This window comes from Canis lupus, chromosome 22, assembly GCF_048164855.1.
Source record: "Canis lupus baileyi chromosome 22, mCanLup2.hap1, whole genome shotgun sequence".
Taxonomy (NCBI): domain Eukaryota; kingdom Metazoa; phylum Chordata; class Mammalia; order Carnivora; family Canidae; genus Canis; species Canis lupus.
In genome coordinates this window covers 18,627,024-18,641,550 of record NC_132859.1, presented here as the reverse complement: position 1 = coordinate 18,641,550, position 14,527 = coordinate 18,627,024, and the positions used below count along the sequence as shown (strand labels likewise).

The window sequence follows — 14,527 nt, the reverse complement described above, 5'->3', positions numbered from 1 at the left end:
CCAGATGAATTGAAAATGTGTGCCCCTCTAAAAACCTGCACATGAATGTTTACAGCAGCTTTATTGATAATTGCCAGAATCTGGATGAAACCAAAATATCCTTTAGCAAGTGAATGCATAAATAAGTTGTGGTACATCCAGACAATGAAAATTATTCAGTACTAAAAAGAAACAAGCCACAAAAAGATATATAGGAAGTTTAAATGCATTTTATTAAGTGAAAGAAGCCAATCTAAAAAGGCTATATACTGTATGATTCCAACTATATGACATTCTAGAAAAGGCAAAACCGTGGAGACAATAAAAAAGCTATCAGTGGTTGCCAGAAGTTTGGAGAGAGTGGGATGAATAGGTGGAGCATAGAGGATTTTTAGGGCAGTTAAACTGCTCTTTATGATACTATAATAATGGTGGATATATGATATTATACATTTGAAAAAACTCATAAAGTGAACTGTAAACTACGAACTTTATTTGATAATGATGTATCAATATTGGTTCATTGATTATAACAAATGTATTGCTTTGGTGTGGGATGTTGATGGTGGAGGAGGCAATATGTGTGTGTCTAATGATATATGGGAAACTTCTACATTCTGTTCAGTTTTGCTGCAAACCTAAAATAGCTCTAAAAATTAAATTCTATATTAAAAATAGTAAGTGATGACATATAAAGAGATAATCAGGGTGATAAGATAGAGTGTGATAATGCAATGGGCAAGCTACTTGAGACAGCCTGAAGTGTTGCTGCACAAACCTTGAGTCAGGAACAAACTTTCAGTCAGAGAACAGAAGACTTGAGTGTCTGGAACATGATGAGAGAAGTAGAGAAAGCATAGAAAATGAGACAGAGGAGGTGGCAGGCGACAGCTTATATAAAGCCTTATGTGCCAGGATAAAAGGCACTAATTTTGAGTCATCTTGAAGATGGAAAGTAAGGGAGAGGCGAAAGATTGTATGGATGCTTGACTTTTTCAGTAGCCTTTGCTTCTATATCCTTTGTAAGCACAGTTTCTTGGGAAACCCCAGACTGTTCCCAACATAGCTTATTGTTCTGTCTAAAAAAAGTCTTCAAAAGCTGGAATTCTGCTCCTTTCATTTCAGGAATCCTGGACCCTTTGTTCAAATTCTCCCTTTGGTCATCTGCCTACAGTATCTTATCCTTGAAACCGACTTTCAAGAGAAGCTGGAGAAGGGAAGAATTATTAGCACCATTCTTCTGATTATACCTCACTTTTGCATATTTCTTGAGAATTCCTAACAGTTTTGCATTCACTATTTTTTATTGAAATAAGAACTTTGGTATTTATCAACTACCTTTATGCTTATTTAAAACATTTTATCTAGTTGGGTTTTTTTTAATACATGTTCAATGAGAAAATCTGGAAGACACAAAAAATGTGTGAAGAAAGAAATGATAATAATTGGTAAATATCATGAATCAGATATAAGTCATTTTCCATTGTTATTCTTAGCTTATTAGATTGGTTACTTTTGTTACAACATGCTAGGATATTTATTTTGTAAAATTAAGATTATGTTTTATACCCGACTTCATAGGCTGCTTTTCACTTAAAGCATCTTGTATATCATACACTCTCAGGTAATTTTCAGAGCCTCTGAGTGAGTGGTATTTTCACCTTTGTTTCCCTTAAGAAATGGATATTCTAAAAATGTGAAGAGTTTCCTGAGGGTTAAGGAGAGACTACAATTGCAATCTTGGTGTTCCAACTGTGAGTCTAGAACTCCAGCCATTATATCACAGATGACAGTACTACTACAGAAACCCATATATATTGATGATTCTCTACCTTTTTAATATGTAAATCCCATCATGTCATTCCTTTGCCCCTAATACAACAATGGCTACCTATTTCATTCAAAGTGAAAGCTAAAATGCCTATAATTTGGCCCCCAGTGATTTTCTAATTCATCTCTCACATCTCCCCAGCTCCTAATTTACTATGCTACAGGTTCCTTGCTATTCCCCAACGTACCAGGCATGCTGCCAGTGTGGGGTTTTATACTTGCTGTTTCCTTTTTCCAGAATGCTTTTCCTCCATATATCCACATGCCTCTCTCCTTTACTTTCTTTATGTCTGTTCAGACATCACACTGTCAGTGAAGCCCTCCCTGACCATCCCATATAGTGAATCTTTGCCTGAAACCACCTGATACTCCTCACCTCTATTTCCCTACTTTGATTTCTCTTTTGTTTGTATGACCACATGATATGCTACATACTTACTTATTTCTTTCTAATTTCTCTTCCCACCCTACCCCCAATGGCAGGAACTTGTTTTACTTTATTTATTATGTTACAGACATTCGATATATTTTTTTTGTTGGAGGAATGGGTATACACTAGATGACCTGCTCAGTGATTTATATACATTCTATCCCTCTCCCCTCTCTCTGAGTCTATGAGACATGTTATTTCCAAATTCAAACACACATTGATATATGTTGTGACAACAAATTTTATTATCAAAGGTGATGTCAAGTTTAATATTTAAGGACTGAAAATTAAAGATCATCTTTGACTCTGGGTCCAAAAAAATCCCTTTGACTCTGCCTGCTTGTTTTACCATAAAACATCCACAATGATGGTTATTCTAGCACTGTACATACATATGCTATGTTACCAAATAAATTAAAAAGAAACTCAACATCCTAGTTCAAGCACTCATTGATTATTGTAAAAACATGATGATCTAATTATGTCAACTTCCAGAGAGCCAATCAACAAAGAATTAATTTCTTGACCAAATTCATCATTACTTTCAAAGAAGTTATTATGAGGGTGCTTATGTATAGGTGTTAGTGTAGAAAGTCAGTGAGCACAAGCCTTAAGAATTTTATGTCTATGAGTGAACAAGGACAATGGAGTTTCAGCTATACCAAGTGAACAAAAATGATACGTTAGATAACTCTACATTGTCTAACAAGCATTTACTAGACATCTTTCTGTGCATGGCCCAAGCTTCATTTCCTGAACTCTCCAAACAAATGATTTAGTGGGGAGAAGGTGTGTGCCTAAACTGGTGTATGAGATTAGGTAACAAACAAAATGCATTATCCTCCTTCCATCACAGCCTTAATGTCTGTCTCCAGTCTGACTTGGGTGTCTGGCTCCAGGCTGAATGAAGTCTCTGACTTGAAAAGGATTAAGTACAAACAACAATGTCCTGCTTCTCTCCTAATCTGCTTTAGGACAATAGAGGTGCTAGAAAAGAGTGTCTCATTTGTGCAGATAGCTTAATTTAAATAGCACTTCATGAAGACTCACTTGAGCCAACATCAGGACTTTTTTGGTTTTCTCCCATCCTGTGACTAGGACCGCCCCTTATCACAGTCATCAAGACATGATATGTGCTCACCATCCAGGTGAATTTACACAAAATTGATTAACATTTCACTTGCATGTTATTGAACTTGATGTATGAGTTTTAAATCATACAGCTCATGGCACTTAGTCAACAAAACACTAAAATGTCTCTTTTTTATAATGATTTGGATGATGTGGCTGAAGTTTCCTAAATTATTGAGACTATAAACCAATTTATTAAATTTAGTGAAAAAGTTTCCATATTAAGTAAGATGACTCTTTTTCTATGCAAAACCTTCTTATGAAAGGTTAAATGACTTTTTCATCATTCTTTCAATGTCTAAGATAAATGGTCTTGGGTTGTCAGCCAGATGATATTTAACTCAGCACTCTACCAAAATTAAAAGCAGCCTATGAGAAGAGGAAGAAAGAGATAGAGGAAAGGTGGCTGAACAAAATAAATGGAACATTCATGTTTATATGTATATGTTTCGACTCCCAGCCAGAATGTAAATGATCACAAAATGATTGTGGGTTTTTTGCATTCTTTTCATGCTGCATGACTCAGTTTCCAGAGTGATGGCATTAAACAATGAACTACTGCAAAGGCACAACCTGGAACAGAAATACTGACCTTTGGAAAAACTGTGAAGAGGCAATGGTATATCTTCGGCCGTTGCCTACAGTTGTTTCTTCCATTCTAACCTTTCCACTACGCCTTCATACTTATAAGCCCCTTTTTTTTCAAAGGTCCAGGATCTCATCTCTCAGAAAAAGAAAATGGTCATGGAATACCTGCTATATCCAGGTACAGTATAAGGCACTAGGTTTTCCTAAGAACAAGGAAGATTGATCTTGCTAGTAAAGGTACACTATATAAGATGTATCATATATAGGATATAGATGTGTGTTTTAAAAGAAACAAACAATCCAATCATGAAATGGGCAAAAGACATGAACAGAAATCTCACAGAGGAAGACATAGACATGGCCAACATGCACATGAGAAAATGCTCTGCATCACTTGCCATCAGGGAAATACAAATCAAAACTACAATGAGACACCACCTCACACCAGTGAGAATGGGGGAAAATTAACAAGGCAGGAAACCACAAATGTTGGAGAGGATGCAGAGAAAAGGGAACCCTCTTACACTGTTGGTGGTAATGTGAAATGGTACAGCCACTCTGGAAAACTGTGTGGAGGTTCCTCAAAGAGCTAAAAATAGACCTGCCCTATGACCCAGCAATTGCACTGTTGGGGATTTACCCCAAAGATACAGATGCAATGAAACGCCGGGACACCTGCACCCCGATGTTTCTAGCAGCAACGTCCACAATAGCCAAACTGTGGAAGAAGCCTCGGTGTCCATCGAAAGATGAATGGATAAATGGAGATGTGGTTTATGTATACAATGGAATATTCCTCAGCCATTAGAAATGACAAATACCCACCATTTGCTTCAATGTGGATGGAACTGGAGGATATTATGCTGAGTGAAGTAAGTCAATCGGAGAAGGACAAACATTATATGTTCTCATTCATTTGGGGAATATAAATAATAGTGAAAGGGAATATAAGGGAAGGCAGAAGAAATGCCTGGGAAATATCAGAAAGGGAGACAGAACATAAAGACTCCTAACTCTGGGAAATGAACTAGGGGTGGTGGAAGGTGAGGAGGGAGGGGGAGTGGGGGTGAATGGGTGACGGGCACTGAGGGGGGCACTTGACGGGATGAGCACTGGGTGTTACTCTGTATGTTGGTAAATTGGACACCAATAAAAAATAAATTTATTATAAAAAATAACAAAAAACAATACATTGCCTTAAAAAAAAGAAAAAAAGGAAAATAAAAGCTATTGAAATGCAGAGAAGTTATTGATATGATTATGACAAGTTCATTTTTATTAAAATTTTTTAAAGATTTATTTATTTATTCATTCATTCATTCATTCATTCATTCGTAAAGACTCAGAGAGAAAGAGAGAGAGAGGCAGAGACACAGGCAGAGGGAGAAGCAGGCTCCATGCAGGGCGTCCAACATGGAACTCGATCCCCAGTTCTCTGGGATCATGGCCTGGACTGAAGGTGGCACTAAACCGCTGAGCCACCGGGGCTGCCCTAAAAGTTTTTTAAACCATCTACAAAGAGTAGTGATTAATCCAATGTTTAGTACCAGATGATTGAAGATATTGAATAGCAGCTGAAGGTATAGAAGATTACACTGAGAACAAAGGGAAGGCATTAAAGGTTTTGGCAACAACAAATGAAAACCAAGCTTTCAGAAGAACTATTTAGGGAAAAATCAAAGATAAAAATATTACACAGGAAGCCAATATTGTCAAAATTGGCATGAAAATAGAAATTCTGAATAGACCTATTTCTATTAAAAATTAATTGTATAATTAAAACTTTCATATATTCTTCTGCTTCTGAACATGATAGACTTATACAGGACATGCTCTCATTCAGTGAAAAAATAGACAAAAAAAAAATTTGTTTCAGAATTTGGACAACAGGTAATACAGGACTTTGGTTCCCGAAAGAAAAGACACAAAGTGATCCTTCTGATCAACCTAGAGGCATTTTCTGGACTGTGATGCAGGGAGGGGGAACACAGCAGAGCCTAATAATGACTGTGAGTTGAGAAGACTGAAGTTGAGAATGCCTGAGGCAGTTGGAATGTATGAAGAATACTGGAAAGGAATACAGAAAGAAAGAACTCCAGAAATCACCATTGTGGGTCCCCTTGAATGTTGCTTAATACTAACCTGTCATAGATAGAATGAAATTTTACAAAGTTGGACAAAAAACTACCAGGGAGTTGTAAGAACTCCCAGAGCTCATGTAGGGCTAATATCTGTTCAAGTTCTGACCAGCTAAAGTGAAGAGACTTTGTTGAATTCCCAGTGCATAAAGACTCCAGACAGATCACACTTTGTTACTAGGGGAGAAATTTAGTCTCAGAGTGAAGGATATTTTATAACTACTCCAAAATGCTTTAATAGACTTCAAAAGATCAAAATGAATCACAAATAAATCAATTGCCTGCTTAAATAAAAATCAACCCTCTTTAAAAAAAGATAACAAAATCCAGACCAACAAAATTAATATCCCTAATGTCCAGCATCTAAGAGATACCAGATGTGTGAAGAAGCAAGAAAACATCATCCAAAAGAGGGAGAAAACAATCAATAAGCAGACCTTGAAATAATAGGGAAAAATACTTTACTACAGTTATTATAAATATAAATATTATAAATACAATCAAAGACTTAAAGGGGGAAAGCATAATGAGAAATGGAAGATGTTTAAAAAGTGTCAAATGGAACTTCTGGAGCTGAAAAACAGTATCTGAATTTAAAATTAAATACAATTAATAGCTGATTAGAAAATATAGAAGAAAAGGTCAGTGAACCTGAAGACACAGAAATAGAAACTACCCAAATTGAAGTAGGAAGAAATAAAACTAAAAAAAAAAAAAGTAAATCAAGACTCTGATCTGTAAGAATATAGAAGAGTTGAATAGCACTATCAATAAATTGACCTAATTGACATTTGTAGAACATTCTATGCACCAACATCAGAATATACATTATTTTAAGGAGCACGTGGACAAAAGACCCCAAATAGCCAAAGCAATTCTAAAAAAGAAAAAACCAGAGGCATCACAATATCAGATTTCAAGCTATATTACAAAGCTGTAGTCATCAAAATAGTATGGTACTGGCAGTAAAACAGACACACAGATCAATGGAACAGAACAGAGAACCCAGAAATGGACCCACAACTAACCTTAATGGCCAACTAATCTTTTTTTTTTTTTTGCCAACTAATCTTTGACAAAGCAGGAAAGGATATCCAACAGAAACTAAACAGTCTCTTCAACAAATGGTTTTGGGAAAACTGGACAGCAACATGATGAAGAATGAAACTGGACCACTTTCTTATACTATACATAAAAATAAATTTAAAAGGGGAACACTCTTGCACTGTTGGTGGGAATGTGAACTGGTACAGCCACTCTGGAAAACTGTGTGGAGGTTCCTCAAAGAGTTAAAAATAGAACTACCCTATGACCCAGCAATTGCACTGCTGGGGATTTACCCCAATGATACAGGTACAGTGAAATGCTGGGACACCTGCACCCCGATGTTTGTAACAGCAATGTCCACAATAGCCAAACTGTGGAAGGAGCCTCGGTGTCCATCGAAAAATGAATGGATAAAGAAGATGTGGTGTATGTATACAATGGAATATTACTCAGCCATTAGAAACGACAAATACCCACCATTTGCTTCAACGTGGATAGACCTGGAGGGAATTATGCTGAGTGAAGTAAGTCAATCGGAAAAGGACAATCATTATATGTTCTCATTCATTTGGGGAATATAAAAAATAGTGAAAGGGAATAAAGGGGAAAGTAGAGAAAATGAGTGGGAAATATCAGCGAGGGTGACAGAACATGAGAGACTCCCAACTCTGGGAAATGAACAAGGGGTAGTGGAAAGGGAAGTAGGTGAGGAGTTGGGGTGACTGGGTGATGGGCACTGAGGAAGGCACTTAGCGGGATAAGCACTGGGTGTTATGCTATATGTTGGCAAATCGAGCTCCAATAAAAAAATATCCAAAAAATAAAAAATAAAAAGAACTTTAATGATCAAAAAATTTTAAAAAATAAAAATAAAATAAATAAAATAAATAAAAATGGATGAAAGACCAAAATGTGAGACAGGAAACCATCAAAATCCTAGAGAACACAGACAGAAACCTTTTTGACCTTGGCTGTAGCAATATCCTACTAGACATGTCACCACAGGCAAGGGAAATAAAACCAAAAATGAACTATTGATACTTCATCAAGATAAAAAGCTTCTGCACAGTTAAGGAAACAATCAAAAAAACTAAAAGGTAGCCTACAGCATGGGAGAAGATATTTGCAAATAACATATCTGATAAGTTCTTTACAGATTTTAGGTACTAACACCTTATCAAACTCAACACCCAAAACCAAATAACCCAGTCAAGAAATGGGCAGAAGACATGAATAGATGCTTTTCCAAAAACACCATCCAGATGGCTACAACATCACTCATCATCAGGGGAATACAAATCAAAACCATAATGCGATACCACCTCACACCTGTCAGAATTGCTAAAATTAAGAATAAGAAGTTAATAAATTAACAACACAGAAACAACAGGTGTTGGCAAGGATGTGGGGAAAAAGGGAACCCTCTTGCACTGTTGGTGGGATACAAACTGGTGCAGCCACTCTGAAGGGGCTTGGAAAGTTAAAAATAGAGCTATCCTATGATCCAGCAATTGCTCTAGGTATTTACCCAAGGATTAAAAAAAAGAAAAAAAAAACAGATTCAAACGGATACATGCACCTTGAGCATTTCAACTATAGCCAAACTATGGAGAGAGAGAGCCCAGATGTCCATGAACTGATGAATGGATAAAGATGTGGTATATATATACACAATGGAATATTACTTAACCATCAAAAAATGAAATCTTGCCATTTGCAATGACATGGATAGAGTTAGAGAGTGTATTATGTTAAGTGAAATAAATCAGAAAAAAACAAATACCATATGATCTCACTCATATGTGGAGTTTAAGAAAGAAAAACAGATGAATATATGGGAAAGGGGAAAAGTTAAAAAAGGAGAGAGGAAAACAAGCTATGAGAGACTCTTAAAGATAGAGAACAAACTGGGGATTAGTAGAGGGATGTAGGTGGGAGATAGGCTAGATATTGAGGTATTGAGGGCACTTTTTATGAGTAGCACACAGTTGTATGTAAGTGATGAATCACTGAATTCTATTCCAAAAACCAATATCACACTATATGTTAACTACCTAAAATTTAAAATTTGATTTAAAATTTAAGTCAAGAGGAAAAAAAGGAAGAACAAAAAAGAACGAACACATGGAAAATTCACCATGACAGACATGTTGGGACATAAAATAAGCCTCAAAAATTTTACAGCATTGAAAACAAACATAATAAGTTTTCTGATTAAAAAAAAGTAATTAAATTGGAAATTGTTAACAAAATTAATACTTGGAATATCCCCAAGTATTATTTTGGAAAATAAATAACTAACTTCTAAAATAGTCCATAGGTCAAAAAATAAATCACAAGGGGAATTTGAAAGTATTTAATATTGGATGATAATAAAAATATAATAAATCCAAATGATGCTTAGAAGAAACATTATTCTTTTAATAATATATGAAATGACAAATATTCCAGCACCAGCTGGGATACTGTAATACAATTATAACACTAACCACTTGGAATTGGTGTCAGACTCCACAGGTTAAAAGCATGTTTCACAAGACTGCTCTTACCTCAGATTCCAACCACATTTCAGGAGTCTTCAGGCCACCCACACTTCCTATCAATTCTACAGATTCCCACAATCTACCTCAGGTTTGATAATTTATTAGAATGACTTATACTCTGGAAAATGCTATATATAATTATAATTTTAAAGGCTACAAATCAGGACCAGCCAAATGAGACACATAAAGCAAGGTTTGGGAGGGTCCTGAATACAGAACTTCCACAATCTCTCCAGGTGGGATCAGGGTAAATCATCATCGCAGCACATTAGTGTTTTTACCAATCAGAAGATTCCACTGAGCTTTGGCATACAGAATTTCTATTGGGGTTTTATTATGCAGGCATAATTGATTGAATATTGACCACACGGTCAATATTTAGCCTCCCTTCTCTCCTTGAATGTTGGGCTAGCTCAAACCCTCAACCCTCTAATTACGTTGCTGGTCTTTCTGAAATGGCTATCCCCCACCCTGAAGGCCTTAGGGGTCTACCAGGAATCATCTCATTAGTATAACCTATGGTATGGTCAGGAGGCTCATGAATAACAAAAATACTCCTATTATTTGGGAAGAACCAAGGATTTAGAGTCTCTCTCCAGGAAACAGGGACAAGATCCAATTAAATTCTATATTATGCAACAGGAAACAACAAAGAAAAAATCAATTAAATAAAAAACCTGAACTCTGAAAAGACTGATAAAAACATCTTTAGCTAGATTGATCACAAAACAAAAAATTTGAAAGACAACATTAAAGTAATGAAAACGATAAGCCATAGATTGGCTAGTGGCCAGCATCACTTAATACCAAAAACTGACAAAGTATTTGCACATTATATGTAATAAAGCATCTGTATCCAGAATATATAGAGAACTCTCACAGTTCAAGAATAAAGAAACAAATAGCCCAATAAAAATGGGCAAAAAGTCTTTAAAAGACTCTTTACCAAGGAAGATATACAATGATCATGAAGCATATAAAAAGATTCAACCTCATTAGTCAGCAGGGAAAGACAAAGTAAAACCACAATGGAGTATCAACACACACTCACTAGGATAGCAAAACTTTAAAGGATCAATAGTACCGAATGTTGATAAAGATAGAAAACAACTAAAACTTTCATACATTGATGGTGGCAATTTAAAATGGCCCAACCATTTTGTGAAAAAGTCTGGCTGTTTCTTATAAGTTAATAAAAACCACAAGGTTTGCAATTCCTATCTACCTAGGGAAGATTCTATACAGTCATGCTCAGAGGCCTAAATCATATAATGAAGCTTGGGGGCCACTTGGGTGGCTCAGTGGCTGAGCATATGCTTTTGGCTCAGGTCATGATCCTGGGGTCCTGGGATGGAGTCCCCTCATCCGGCTCCCTGCAGGGAGCTTGCTTCTCCCTCTACCTATGTCTCTGCCTTTCTCTGTGTGTCTCTCATGAATAAATAAATAAATCTTTGAAAATAAATTAATTCTTAGTTAACATATATGGTAAAATTGGCTTCAGGTATAGATTTTAGTGATTTATCACTTACATACAACACTGAAGGCTCATCACAAGAGCCCTCCTTAATACCCATCACCAATTTAGTCCATCCCCACCCCCACCTTCCTCCATCAACCCTCAGTTTGTTCTCCATGATAGAGCCTCTTATGGTTTGCTTCACTTTTTTTTTCCTTCTCATACGTTCATCTGTTTTGTTTCTTAAATTCCATATGAGTGAAATTTTGATGAAGTCCAATTTTTTAATGTTCTTTTATAGTTACAGCATTTTCAGCCCTATGTAAGAAAACTTTTCCATCCCAAGGCAATGAATATTCTCTCCTACGTATTCTTCCATAAGTTTTATGTTTATAATTTTACATTTAAGTATGATCCACTTCAAGTTAATTGTGTCTATGGAGTAAGGTAAATTTGAAGTTAATTTTTTTCACATAGATATCCAATTGCATGTGCAAACCCATTTTTTTAAATTTGTCTTTCAAAATTGCCAACTCTATGAGTTTATTATTTATTTATTATTTATTTTTAAATTTTAACTCTAGTATAATTTACATATGGTGTTATATTACTTTCAGGCGTACGATATAACGATTCAACAATTTTATACATTACTCGGTACTTGTCAGAGTAAATGTACTCTTTATCCCCTTCATCTATTTCACCCATCCCAACTCCATCTCCCCTCTGGTAACCATTTTTTGCTCACTATAGTTAAGTGTCTATTTTTGGTTTGTCTCTATTTTTCCTTTGTTCATTTGTTTTGTTTTTTTATACCACATATGAGTGAAGTCATATAGTATTTATCTTTCTCTTACTGATTTATTTCACTTAGCATTATGCTGTCTAGATACAACCATGTCATTGCAAACAGCATGATTTAATTACTTTTATGGCTGAGTAATATTCCATTGTATATACTACATCTTCTTTATCTTTTCATCTACTGATGGACATTTGGGCTGCTTCCATATCTTGGCTATTATAAATAATGCTGCAATAAATATAGCAGTGCATATATCCTTTAAAATAAGTGTTTTAGTATTCTTTGAGTAAATACTCAGGAGTGTGATTACTGGTTCATATAGTAGTTCTATTTTTTATTTTTTGAGGAACTTCCATACTCTCTCCCATAGAAGCTGTTCCATTCTGCATTTCCACCAACAGTGCAAATAGTTTTTTTCTCCACATCCTTGTCAGGACCTGTAGGTACTTAAATTGTTGATTTTAGCCATTGACAGGTGTGAGGAGATATCTCATTGTGTTTTTATTTGCATTTCTCTATTTTTGCAGTATTCTTTTTTTTTTTCAGTATTCATGCCAAAAATCCACAACCTGAATGTGATCATGAGGAAAATCAGACAGACCCAAGCTGAGGGATGCTCCACAAAAATAACTGACTACCCCTTTGAGAAAAAAAAAAAAATCCCTGTCAAGAAAACAAAGGAAATTTAAGGAACTGTTCCATATAAAAGGAATCTAAGAAGGTATGACAAATACCTAGACCAGAAAAAAAAATCTTTTAAGGGATATTTTCAGACAAAAGGACATTGGGACAACTGATTAAATTTGAATATGGACAATGGATTGTAGAACAGTACTGTGTCAGTGTTAGATTTCCTGATTTTACTAACTATACTATAGTTGTAGAAAAGAATTCTCTTGTTCCAAATAAATACACACCCAAGTACTTAGATATAAAAGGGGGGGGGACATACCATAACAATGGTGAAGTACCATTATTTTATTATTATAATTGATAAAATACCCAGTGTGATTTCAGAACAAAGTTACACCACACTATGGCCTTTAGAGGGGAGTGACATTTCACACCCCACAGGTTGATAAATGTGGGGCATCAAATTTGGCATTAATTTGTACAAATTCTTGAGATAATAACATGTTGGGGTAAGCCTGAGTTTACATTCTAATTTCTCTAAACATTGATCCTAGACTAATTCAAAATTATCTAAATGATGAAAATTAGTCTTGAAATCAGTCAACAGCGAGAGACTAGTTGAACTACAGAGGAAAGAAAAGCTTTGCAAAACTGAGGCTTCCCCATATCAGGTCCCATTTGAAATCAGGAGACAGAGAAAAGAGATGAATTAAAATATATCCCTTTAATAGCCTCTACACACTCTCCATAACCACCATCCAGCTCTACCCGCATCCTCTGCTCAATACACGGGTTCCTTTTTCCCAACTGACACCCCTTACATTTGGGAATGGACCACGGTCATTTTTCATATATGTTTTTGTTTTTAATCTAAGCATCTATTGAGTATTATTGTATGCTTTTATAGCCCACACATCCTGGCAAGAGTTAACAGGAATTCAAGATATTATCAAATATATTTAAACATGATGCTTGAGTGGTCTTTGCAGCTGGTAGGTTATACATAAAATATGTTCAGCCAGTGATAGCGTCCTTATCTAAAGACAGAAGCTAGCAAAATTTCATCCTGTGTGCTCTGTCAGATTGTTCCCTTGGACAGATGGCAGAAGACTCCCGATGACAAGTGTGAGATGCTATCTGAGTGTCATGGCAGTGGTTTTCTCATTGCCCTGGACAGAGTTCCCTGGCTACTCTCTTCATTTGAAGCGTGCAAATGAGTAGATGTGGATAGCAGAATGTGTGTGATCAATAAACCCACGTAATTAGAATCTTGCTGAAAGGAGTAATCTCTCCATGAAAAGAACCTCCATTAAGGTTTGATCTCCCTAACTAGACAAGGGCTCACATTGTCTCACCTTCTTGTATATTTTTCCCAAGTGACAAGAGTAAAGTGACAACACAAATGACAAATTTTTAAGGGCTGTCCACCTTGTCCAGAATGAGGTTTTTAGTTCCTTGATTCACAGAGCCAACTGGGAGAGCTCACTGGGGAAATTCAAATCCAACACCTTTCTCAGTACACTGTCTGCTTTTATCTTATCTCATCTCCCTGCTACTAAAAGGCACAGCTATTCACTGCACAGGAACCCATACATCCACAATTCAGGAGTTCCTCCCTTAATCCCTATACTCCATGTGCACAGGCCCCTCTTTAGACCACACGTCAAAGTTGCACACCCCCTTAAAAGCCATCTCTATGTAAGCCCTCCCATTCAACCTAGCCATCAGCCCCTGAATAAATAGTAAACGTATACCCCCATCCATGGCACTTTCATGCTTACACACTTTCATAATCACACACACACACACAAACATATGCACACATGCCCATACAGAGTGGTAAAATACATATAACATAAAATTTTCCATCTTAACCATTTTTAAGTGTACTTTTCAGTAACATTAAGTACTTTATACTTCTACACAACAAATCTCCAAAATTCTTTC

At 36.0% G+C, this 14,527-nt stretch overlaps 1 long non-coding RNA gene across 3 annotated transcripts in view; it reads left to right on the top strand.

The window, feature by feature from the left end:
* LOC140613963 (uncharacterized) overlaps window positions 1-12,718 on the top strand; it is a 62,721-nt gene extending 50,003 nt beyond the window's left edge. The window contains exons 3-4 of one of the 3 annotated variants that reach the window (XR_012014884.1): window positions 1,105-1,427; window positions 12,494-12,718. This is a non-coding gene — a long non-coding RNA (uncharacterized lncRNA). Of the gene's footprint in view, window positions 1-1,104; window positions 2,677-12,493 lie in introns of those variants that run through there. The other 2 variants (XR_012014883.1, XR_012014882.1) reach the window with 2 other exon arrangements.
* Window positions 12,719-14,527: the final 1,809 nt, after the last annotated feature.